The 11,642-nt window shown below is 46.8% G+C and overlaps 1 non-coding gene and 1 pseudogene across 1 annotated transcript; one reads left to right on the forward strand and one right to left on the reverse strand.

Annotated features, from left to right (window-relative positions):
* Nucleotides 1-5,294: 5,294 nt before the first annotated feature.
* Nucleotides 5,295-6,302, reverse strand: LOC121835817 (annotated as a pseudogene).
* A 4,871-nt stretch (nt 6,303-11,173) lies between these two features.
* Nucleotides 11,174-11,246, forward strand: Trnak-cuu. The gene has a single exon. It is a non-coding gene; the product is annotated as a tRNA-Lys (tRNA).
* Nucleotides 11,247-11,642: the final 396 nt, after the last annotated feature.

An 11,642-nucleotide genomic window follows, 5' to 3' on the forward strand; every position in this document is an offset into this window, starting at 1 on the left:
TTCTCTAAAACAAAATAAATTAATACACATGGCCGACACCAACTAGGCGTCTGGTTGTTCCAAGTCCTGGCCAGTCGATGGCGAAGATCACCCCGGCGAGTAGCGGTTAGGTGACCTTCGCTGCCGCGTACTTCGCCTGGTCGCTGGTGTCGACGGGCCAGGTGGGGCAACGCCGGGCGCTGCCCGCGTGGGTTCGAATCCCATCCTCGTCGCCAGTGTCACGATCTTTCTCGAACGTAGACGAAGGGGGCCGAAGCACCCGCCGAGAAGAGACGACACGCAGCCTGGTTGTGAGGGTGAACGATGACTGACCGGAGCAACGTACGCTCAACGGCGTTTATTCGGCGTGGTGATCAGTGTTGCCCACCGAGGATGGCGGCCATCGGCGGGTGGACAGGAGAGGGCGCTACATGCTTTTCACAAGCAGATGTGGCAGTAAAAAAGAATTAGAGGGGGGGTTGCCTTTTGGAATAGTTGACAAATCGGCTAAAGCCATCATTGGAAGCTATGTTGTGATTCTGAAATTCTGGCCAAGGGTTGCAACACAAAACCAAGGCACTGTCCTATGACAGCGTCCAAGCCGAGAGCCACTCGACATGCTTCCCAATTCCCTGCTTTGTTGTTGGGTGAATAAAGCACTTACATCTCTTTGTCATATAAGAGAGAGATGTACACTCTCCGGCAATATGAAAGACCCACTGAGAGCGCATGGGAGAGGCGGTGGCTGAGGGGGGCGCTGCGCGCGCTTTGGGCAATTCCATGTCGCTCGGAGGGGAGCATGCATTTCTGGGGCATGCATTTCCCGCAGAACTGATAAGATGCATAAAGGAAAGGTTCACTCCGTATAATGAGGACAAGGAAGCATGCCTTGCTATGTTCTTGGACTCACGCTTCAAGTGCACTATTTTTAAGGCTGAAAAGGAAAATTATTATGGCTAAAAGCTCTGGTGCCGCAAGAGCTAGCCTCATGTGATGTTACAGAAGAAACTCAGCCGGAAGGTGCAACACAGTCCAAAGAGCAAGGATCAACGCCGTCAGCAATGTTTGGCAAGCATTTGACCACTGAGCCAAAAGTACCATGGAAAGCGAAGTGGTTTCAGCTTCACAATGGGAAGTTGTAGGGTATGCAGAGGAGGCACTGCGAAAGAGAGAAAGAGTGATCTATGCGAGTGGTGGCGAACTGTCAGGTGCGATATCTGAGTCTGGCGAAGCTTTGCATCAAATACAGTATAGACCACTTACAACGTAACCGCTTATAGTGCAGGACCGGGTATAATGCGGTTTTTTTAAACCACCGGTTCGCCTCCCATAGAACTCCATGTAATTACATACCGCTTAAATTGCAGGCGTGCGAAGGGAAATACCGGTTATAGTGCGGTTTCTGGCACAGCTCGCCGATCGCGCCGACGACCGGAGCAGCGAGCACGCTTCCCTGTGCGACACTAGATAACGGCGCTGACAGCGCGAGCCACAAGCGGAACTCGCGGGGCACGGAGGTTGCTCGAAGGAGCGGGGAGAAGCGAAGAGAGAGGCTTCAGTTGCCATAGCGACGGAGGGACGCACGCACGTGTCGTTCACGTGCATGCATCCCTCCGCTGCGTTGTAAACAAACCGCAACGACAGACCAATTGCAGGTCGAGGAGAAGTGTTCGCGCGCGTTGCATGCCGGTCGCGGGCCGGCTGCTTCTATCCGCAAACATGGCATCGGTTGTGATCATCGTCGTAGACGGCGTTCATCTCATCGTTCGCGTAAAAGCGCTATCCTTGACTGTGAATTTTCGTTGTGTGTCGCTATGATAACCCAGCACATACTAGAAGGGAAGATCCACCTACTCGTGTGGCGATGTCGTGGCAGCGCTCTCAAGACTGCAGAAACGCCCGTGTCGTCGTGTTTGTTTACTTCGACTACAGAAGTGATTTCTAAGCATTTGTGTCCTCGAACATCGCTCGGATTTCTTATTTGGCGCATTTCATGTGTGTGCTCAAGTTCAAGGTATTACTGGCGCGTACCGTATGAAGGATGCGAATTTTCACGCGTTTTCATCTCCGGAGAAAAGTGATTAGGGTTACCAATCCTGAACACTCGCAACGTCCGTCCGCAACCCGCGACGCCGCGAAAAGGCTGCGCCAGGCAAAAATTGCTCATTTCTTTCAAAATGTGTGACACACTTGAGACAGAACTGTGCTAGTCTGGTGAAATAACGACTTTCCTCAAACTAAGCTTTTTTTTTCATCTAACATAAAATAAATTCTTTTACAAAAGAAGGTTGTCTCATGGCATGTATTTTGGCCTGAAAAATTGATGTTTTGGTTATAGTGCGGTACCGCTTATAGTGCGGATCTTCGCGACTCCCGCGACATACGTTATATGCGGTCTACACTGTACTTGGCAATACCTGCTACTTCAGTGCCAAGTGAGAGTTTTTTCTGTGGCAAGAGGTGTAGTTTCCGCTCGAAGGGAGCGCCTCCTACCTGACCATGTGCAGCAGTTCATCTTTCTGCTGCACAAGTTGCTGCATTTTTCTGCTGCAACTTGGGATCTTCCCTACAACTAGAATGTTTTTTTTTTTTTTTTTGGTTTTAATTCTCGTTAACACCAGTGCCTCACTGGTGTTAACGAGAATAAAAACACGAAAACGAAAGTTCTGGTTGTAGGGAAGACTACAAGCTTCATGCAGAAAAATCAACTGTAGTTCTGCAGCTCAGAAATCTAAAAAAAAATTAGAAGAAAAATTAAGTGTAGTTCTGACATGTAAAAAAAAATATACTGTGAATAAATGCAACTTTCTTCGACTATTCAATATTCGATTCAATATTCGAAGCTAACTATTCGTATTAGATTCATATTCGAAAATATTATCATTCGTTCACCCCTGTTTTCTATGTGAAAAAAACCCGGGTCTATATCGAGAAGGTCTCGCTGCATTTTGCATTTTCTAGCTGTACACAGAAATACTCATTACAGTCCAACCTCGTTATAACGAAGTAGCATTGGGCCCGCAAATTCGTTCGTTATATCCAATATTCGTTATAAAAGTACTCAGAAAAATCGTCTGCCAAAGGGTGTGGCAGACGATCTCGTGCCGGTTCTTAAAGCGCTGAAGCCAACCGCTACTTGCCCTGAAGTCAAGATGCCCCAAGAGGCACGCTAAACTGACGGCTTTTGTTTGCAGAAGAGCACCAGACACCAGCAAGTTTCGCTCTCTCACGTCCTTGAACCAGGAGAACAAAGCCTCTTCCACATCGGGGTAATGAGAAGGCCTGTCACGCTTTCTGTCGCCTTTCAGAGTGCTGTTGGCGTAGGTCTCTTCAATCTTCTTCCTCGAACTTAAGAGAGTAGACAATGTGCTGGGTGGGATCTTGAAGTCCTTCGCAACATCTTTCTTCTTGCGGCCGCTGTCAACTGCTCTTAAAATTTTGACTTTCGTCTCGAGAGACAGAGCTTTGCGCTTCAACGTCGCCATTTTCTGCTCCCAGATTGACTGACTGCCGTCGCTGTCGCTTTGGCACTCTAAATTTTAGTGTTTGATGACGCTTATAGGTGGCGCCGCTGGTGCGCCATCTTTTAGGGTTTATGCACCCGCTTCATAGATGGCGCCAGTCACCTCCCAAAGTGAGCGTTGGCAACGTTCGGTATCTTGAAAATCGGCACTGAATTTAGGTACATTGCCTTTTTACATGGTAATTTATAGATTTTATTTCTTTTTGTTTTGGTATTGCACATATTTCGAGCCGTGCGCGGCCGAAAATAATTTCGCTATAACCGATACCGCGTAGGATTCCGTGGTTTCGGTTTCGTTTTAAAGGTCGAACTTCCATTGAAATAAAGCATAACCAACCAAAATTTATATTTACTTCGCTATATCCGATAATTCGGTATATCAGTGTTTGTAATAACGAGGTTGGACTGTATCAGTATTTAGATGCAATCACTGAATGCATTCCCTAATATATAATTATACAAACATACAAAATACATATTACAGCACTTGTACTTGAAATACAGTCGAACCTTGATATAACGAACTTCAATGTAACGACATCCTCGATTTAACGAAGTATTTTATTTTTATAATTTCTTGCCCATAGACCCCATGTATTTTTAGTCTCTATATAACGAAGTCCATTTTGCTCCTATTTCAATATAACGAAGCACCATTGCCATAGAAGTCAATAAATAAATAGACTCTAACGAACAACTTTGCAAAAAAATTGTGGTTAAAAAAAAATTATTCGCAAACGCGAGCGCTTGATAGGTTACTTCACGGGGACAGGCCTTCCAACGTTCCTAGGCTGCCCGAGGATGCGGCGCCGGTAGCGCCGGCGAGGCATGCGGCAAAGCGCATTCCGCGGGGCTGGCCAGAAAATGCCGAGCAAAAAGTTAACACGGCATAACAGCATCACCACTGACATTTACTGATCATCAGAGTCACTGTACGTTATCAACAGTTTGAAGTGTGCGTATCATAGGCGGCTGATCGATAAGCTCCTTCTCAACCTTCGTTTGAAACGTTCAACGAACGTGGACATCTTCCAAACACTGGAGATGCTCTCCGCGTCTTGGAAAGCCACGACGGACGGAACCATCCAAAACTGTTTCTGGAAAGCTGGGTTTGAAACACCTTCAGCATCAACAGCTAGTGCTCTCGGGGAAGGAAGCCGAAGTGCTCCCACAGTATCGTCCTTTCCAAGTGAAGATGAGACGGAGCCAAACCAAGAGGCACTTCTGGGAGCATGGCAGTCCCTCCGTGGCGACTGTGTTGTCCCCGACGATGTCTCTCTGGACGACTACCTCTACGGGGACTCGTGCGTCGTTGCAACGGAAGAGGTCTCCGACGCTTCATCGTGCAGGATGTGGTCGGGAACTCGACGGAGGACAACGACGATTCTGAGGCTGATGCTGAAGAAACTGCCGAGATCCCGAGCACTCGGGAAGTGCTCGACGCAATGGACGTACTGAGGAGGTACACGGCGTCGCATGGGCAGCAAGATGCCGTGCAAGAGCTCTGGGCGCTCGAACGCCGTATGACGCCGCTGCTACTGTCGAACAAGGCGCAAGCAAAACTCACGGACTACTTTGCTCCTAAATAAATGTCATTTTCGGTGAGTTTTCATACCCGTTCAATGTTTCGGAATTTTTTTTTGGCATGCTAAAGCCAAATTTTGATTCAGCAAAATTTCAATGTAACGAAGTAAATTGCAAATTTTACCGACTTGGTTACATCGAGGCTTAACGGTACTGCTCATGCCTGGCATAATTAGTCATCTGTGTGAAAATTGCACATCAGACCAACTTACTTTTTTCTTAGCTCTCGTGTTTTGTTGGCCGTTTCACGCAATTTTTGTTTGCGCTATTGCCTCATTCTAATTAAGATGTAGTAATGCAACATGTCTGCTGTTATATCAGTCCTTTGACTGGTGCAAGAACACTAGGAGTGAAAATTATCCATGACTGCATATAGAGTTCGGTCATAAGCAAACTTGCTTTCAGCTTGCTTTTGAAAGCAAGTTTCTGAGGCACAGAAAATGAACAAATGAATTTGGAGTTTTCTGGCACAGCAGCAACATAGGCCATAGTGCGCCAAACACAGGGTAAGTAAATATCACAAAACTAAATGTTTATTATTGCAGTGGATCAAAATATCAAATATCACTTAAAGAAAATTGTAGTAGTCAATGTAAAATATTAATCTTTTCTAAAAAGTTAAAAACTTGTCTGTACGGAGTAACAGGCTCGCCTCCAAGTGAAAGTGCCAAGTGGAAAGGTATTTGTCTCTGAAAAAGATAGAAAAGTAGGAGCGGCGTTTGTTGTTAAATTGTGGGTATACTGGAAGGATGTGAAGTACACTTAGGGTTTCTGAGCAGTAGTTGCACGAGAGGTACAAACAAGAATAAAAGCATTAGTAGTATGGTGCAGAGTTTTCCACTGGTCTTGCAGTTTACAAATGCAGCTTCAGGCTTTTCTGATAATGACGTCAATGAGACCAGCCCTAGCTTACATGCTGCATAGGTCGTGTGCTTCAGGAGTTTTCTGCAGAGAGACCTGGTAATGTAATATACAATAGTCTTCCACATGCGCCGATGGGTATCACATGACCAAACACATCTTCACACCCCACTTCACATCAACCAGGCCATCAAGCTTTCGCTTCAGCTCCTGAAGTTTAGCAACCATCTTAGAATGCTAATGTAAACTTCGAGAGTGTAAGATATTGAGATTCATTTACCTCCGATTCATTTACCTCCCAGACTTGGCAGTTTTCAAATTTCGGTGGCTTGATTAGGCTATATATGAACAGCATGTTGTAAAGCTGAAGGAAGGCTGGCATTGATGGATGTTCATTCTGGCCATCTGCCTGGTGAATTATTCCAAAAAAACTCGTAGAGGACATCTTGATTGAAGTTCCCACTTAAAACTTAAAACCACAGGTCCCAAGAATATATTTTAAAAGTTCAGTTGCAGGCAGAATCGTTGCGCAAGCTCTGAGCAGTTGATGCCAACGGAAAGCACTTGCAGGATGTTCTGCCAGAAACAAGCTCCTTCTCCCATGTGTTCAGCCAATGCAGAGGGGATGCTAGCACCCCTGTATCTTTACCTCCTAGCTTCAGGCTCTCTTTCGGAGGACTTCGGTTGAGTGCATCAACAGTCGTTAATTCAGACTATAAAATTCACAGTGGCTTTCGCGATTTTTAGACCTGGCACTCCTCTACTTGAGTAATACTCAAGTCCTTTAGCGACACCCCTGCTGGACACTTGCATGGCCAATTTAACTCACTTTTTCTTTGTGTTTGATGAGTACATATGACAAAGCATAAGTTTTGGACACTCTATAACGTAGTCAGAAATTTTGCTGTCTTTAACTTACACCTTGTCATAGTGTGCCCACATTACACATCCCACGTTAGTCCACATGTTCTATTTCAGCAGGCAGTTCCTTATACATTTGACTAGATGCAGCACATCAGAGAAAACATAAACATTTTGCTGATTGTCTAAAGGGTGAACAAACAAGTTTTCTGTGCATGTTAGTGATCCATTCACAGAAAACTGCTTCCACATGGCTCTGTTAGTTGCAGCCCCATTGCACAAAATGGCATCAACGAACGCTCCTGCATCCTCAAGCAACAGAATAGCTCACATTACTAGCTGTGTGAGAACTGTCCTTTTTGTAGGTCTCTTCCTTGCCAGGACAGCAACTGACTGCAGGAGTAGCTGTCACCGAATGCATGAAATAACACCAGCCTGTGACCTGCTAGCTCATTTGAACAGATTGGCTCTTCATCAAAGTTTGCAAACCCTGCATACGTCACTGTCGTCTCTTTTCTTTCTTGAATTTCATCAAACACCGAGATGTCATGACACTCGGAGCTAGATTTTGTGACTATCTTCCTCTTAAGGGCCGCAAAGAAGTGAGTCAAAGCAACATTTGATCTGAACCATTGACAGGTACTTTCGTACCGAAGTCAAACAAGGCAGTGACAAGATCTTATTGTCTCTTAGAAATGAGTAACCAGGTGGGCTTCGAATGTGCAAAAGCAGGCATATCAAGATCCATTGCTCAGTGTAGCATCTGTTCTTAGTGCTTCTGCATCTGGCAGCCAAGTCACATTCCTTAATTAGTTTCATCTGAGCTGAAGGCAGCTTCAGTGTCTTCAGTTTTTCATCCAGCACTTCAGTAGACATGCTTTGCATCTTCTCTTGGGCCTGCTTGGCCCTGCTTCATCTCGTCACAAAAAACCTTGACACATTTCAGCAGTGTTCCTTAGACCTTTTCAGTGTATGCGTTGTTCTACGGGAAGCAATAAGCATGCTGTCACTGTTTGGCACAGCTCGGAAGCGAAGACGCTTGGTTGGTCTGGTTCCACTTTTTCTGTCGATCCCCTGTTCTGATGAATACGAAGTGTGTCAGGCAGACTTGCATACCTGCCAACTCTTCCGCATTTTTCGTAAAATGTATGAATTGGGACTGATTTTACGATTTTACGAATCTTGCTTCAAATCTTACGAAAAATATATTTTTAAATTTTTTTACATTTTATTTATTTATTTATTTGTTTTTGTAACTTCGTTGTTGGCAATATCTTGCACCGCCACAAGAGGACGATAGGTGCCGTCCACAGCAGCGTCGTGGTTTTTACTATCAGTCTATCCGGTGGCAACGGATCGAAAACCTATCCAGAGCTCAAAGCCTTTGTTCGTGTGTTCGGCGGTGCACGAGTGCACGTTGGTTCGGCGTGTTCAGACGTTGTTGGGCCTCGTTGTTTCGGCCAGTTTTGAGCCGAGAAGTATGGTGTCTGTGTTTGTTGCCATGTGTAACTGTAGCATTTTCCTGGTCACTGTGGCTTCGCGGCGCAATGCCGAACTCCAAACCTCAAAAGAGGTACTTTCAGGTGTTCCTGAAGTCTTACACGTCGAAATTTCCGTGTTTCGTGCCGCCCCAAAAGCTAGAGAAGTTTTGATTCTGTACCTTGTGCACATGCGATGTAAGCGTTTCCCACGCTGGCCAGGCTGACATTAAGCTGCACATCGCTTCGCGTAACCCCCCCCCGCCGCGGCCGCGGGACTTTTACGAATTTGAAAATCCACAGGTTCGCAGGTATGGACTTGAGCACCACTTGCATGTGCTGTTGTTTCCACAAACAGGGACAGGGCACTTTTTATGCCGCCACTGATTGCACACATTAGCATCTGCAGTTCTTGGATGCGCTGGTGGATTTACACTTTTCTTTGGCCCTCTGCCACAGGTGGGCATCTCATGCAAGCTTTGCAGAAACGTCTTGACATTTTAAATTGTAGCCATGTCATCCTTGATTTCAAACTCATCCATGGATACACACCTTTGCATCACAACTACAGAGACCTGCATGTTCTGGTCAATGTCAACAACCGTTAGTGTGATTTAAGTGACTTGTTTCTTCAGCACTGATGGTATTGATGGTCATTATACGCAACTTTGGGCTTTTGCTCCACAATGCCGTCCGTGTCCTGCCTGTGGTGGCCCCATGATATAGTCGAAACAATTTTGGGTGCTGACAGCTCGAGTAATTCATTGAAAACTTGCTGCCGAGGCTGTATGGCTGAAGCGGTGACTTCCACTGGACGAACATCCTTCACGATCACGGTTACTGTCACTGTCATTTCGATCACCTGCCTCTTGAGCACATTCTGCCCTATCATTGCCACAAACGCGCTTTTGCTTAGAAAAGTTGGCAAGCTTCCTGATTGCTGGTCTCCTCCGATTTTTCTTTAGCTTGGTGAGTTGTGCTGGACAATTGGGAAAGATAGACGGCACTGCATCATCAGCTAAAGATCTTTGACGTGGCGTACTTGCAAGGATGTTGCTGTTGTATTCCTAATTTCAGGTTTTGGAGACAAAACGGGGCTCTAAATGTCTCTTGCAGACATGATTCCAGGCTTCAAGGATCCGATCCTTGCGGGGAATCGCATGCCTCTAAAGTTTCAGGGGGGCTTTGTCTTTGGCGGCTGAAAATAATGAAAATATTTTGCTAACATGACCTGTAGCCAGTGTTACCACGCAGCACGAAGCACTTTTTCCCAAAGGTGCCTACATGTTTCCGCTGCTCCGCTGTTTAGGGTGGCAACAACATTTGTGATACCTGTTGCCGACAAACCAGTGTTGCTTACCTCGTTACCATGACAACCTCCGCTGTTTTCATCGACCATTTCGTCACACTTGCCGGAAGTGTGCTCGGACTACGCCGCTAACCCTCGTTAGGGCTAGGCAGAGCTCACCGCTCTCGTTCCGACGGCGAGGTTTCGGCGTTCAATGCCGGTCTGTTGCGTTCCATTTTGTCGCAAGAACTCGCGTTTTAATAAAAGCAACGCACACTTCCTGCTCGCAACTATAAAGTATGAAACACCCGAATAAAGAGAGCGACAGCCACGACCACCGCCATCCCGCTGAGCCTCGACTCCTTTTATGAACGGAAACGGAAGAGGCCTCACAGTGTTGCCGGTGTGTCGAGACTACAGAAACTCAACGTTGTTTACGTTTCGCGAAATAAGAAGTGGGAAAAAATGGCGGTGGGAAAGGATCTGGAAAAGGGTTACAAGAAGATGGTGCCACCCTAAAGCGGAGTGGAAACATTAGGCACCCTATTTTTCCCAATGTTACAAGGAACATGCACTGAACAATGGAAAACACGACTGGTGACATGAGTTGGTCCTGTGGACTCGCCACTGAAATGGTGAATGAGTGTGTATGTAAGCGGGGAAAGCTTTTTGCCTACACGAAGTGGACCATCCCTGGCCAATGAGGCCATGAAGCCTTTTGCTGCGTCACTCAGGGGATGAGTGCGCCTGAGCACCAAGTCTCCCACCTCGAACTGCAGGTCTCGGCGTCCCTGGTTGTACTGGTCGGATTGCTGCATTCTGGCAACGCCAAGGTTCTCCCGGGCTTCCTTGAGGTGTATAGTGAAACGATTTCGCAGGTTGTCTGTGAACTTTGTGTTGTTGCAGTCCTTCTTCCCTCTGCTCTGTCGAACGGAGAGTGTTAGTGAGAGGAAAAGCAAGCTCTCTGCCAAAATTGAGGTGGGCAGGGGTGAGCCCAGTGGACCGGTTAACCGTGTGGGTGGCAAAGTCCATTTCTGGGAGCTTTGCATCCCAGTCTTTGTGACTCTCCGTATGCACAACAAGTATCGTCTTAAGGTTTCGATTTACTTTTTTTGTTATATTTGCCTGTGGATGATACGGCGAAGTTAGTTTATGTTCGATCCCCAGAACCGCGCATGCATCGACAAACACTTTGCTCGTAAAGTATGACGGATTATCCGAAATTAGGCTTGCCGGGAAACCAAAACATGCGAAAACTAGTAAGCAGTCCCAGTAAGTAGGCAGTCCCATAGTTTCTGTGAGTCCAACTTTCGTTAAGGGGAGCAGCTCCACCCATTTGGTGAAATGGTCTGTTACCACGAAGAAGTACTGGTTTCCGCATGGGCTATGTGGAAATCGACCCATGACGTCTGAGCAACAGATCTGCCAAGGGCTCTGGCTCGCAATCAGTTTCATGGGACCCGGGGGTTGACCACCATGTGGCTTCGCTTTCTGGCATGACAGGCAACTGCGCGCATGCCTCAGTACATCTTGCCGCATGCCGAGCCATGTCGCAATCTGGGACAACTTATCGTAAGTTTTGCTCCCACTTCTGTGGGAACCCGGCTAGCTCAGTCGGTAGAGTATGAGACTCTTTATCTCAGGGTCGTGGGTTCGGGCCCCACGTTGGGCGCCATGTGGTAGGGTTGCCTTATTGCATGCCCATCCGGTAGGAACAACACGAAGCCAGGGTTTCCATGACAAGAAACTACATTTATTAGAATAACAGCAAAGGGTTGTTAGTATTGAAGTATAACATGGCCATAGCGTTCGACCTACACGCCTCCTTGACCTCTGTCTATCTCCCCCTTCTGTATGCATGTCCCCTCTTTTGTAGCCTCTCGCGCCTATCCTTTGTGCGCTGTTGCGTGCCTCGGACGTTGTCCACTCTGGGTGGTTGGCAGCTGCCCCTGAGCGTGATGGCTGACCCTCGCTCTTGCAAGTTCACCATCTTTGTTGAAGGGGGAGGCATGTTTATCAAAGCACAGAGCAGTGCCGCAAGTGCTTTCTCTACCTTTCCCAATAGAGC

Source organism: Ixodes scapularis, unplaced genomic scaffold (genome assembly GCF_016920785.2).
Source record: "Ixodes scapularis isolate PalLabHiFi unplaced genomic scaffold, ASM1692078v2 PGA_scaffold1__304_contigs__length_218370807, whole genome shotgun sequence".
NCBI classification, from domain to species: domain Eukaryota; kingdom Metazoa; phylum Arthropoda; class Arachnida; order Ixodida; family Ixodidae; genus Ixodes; species Ixodes scapularis.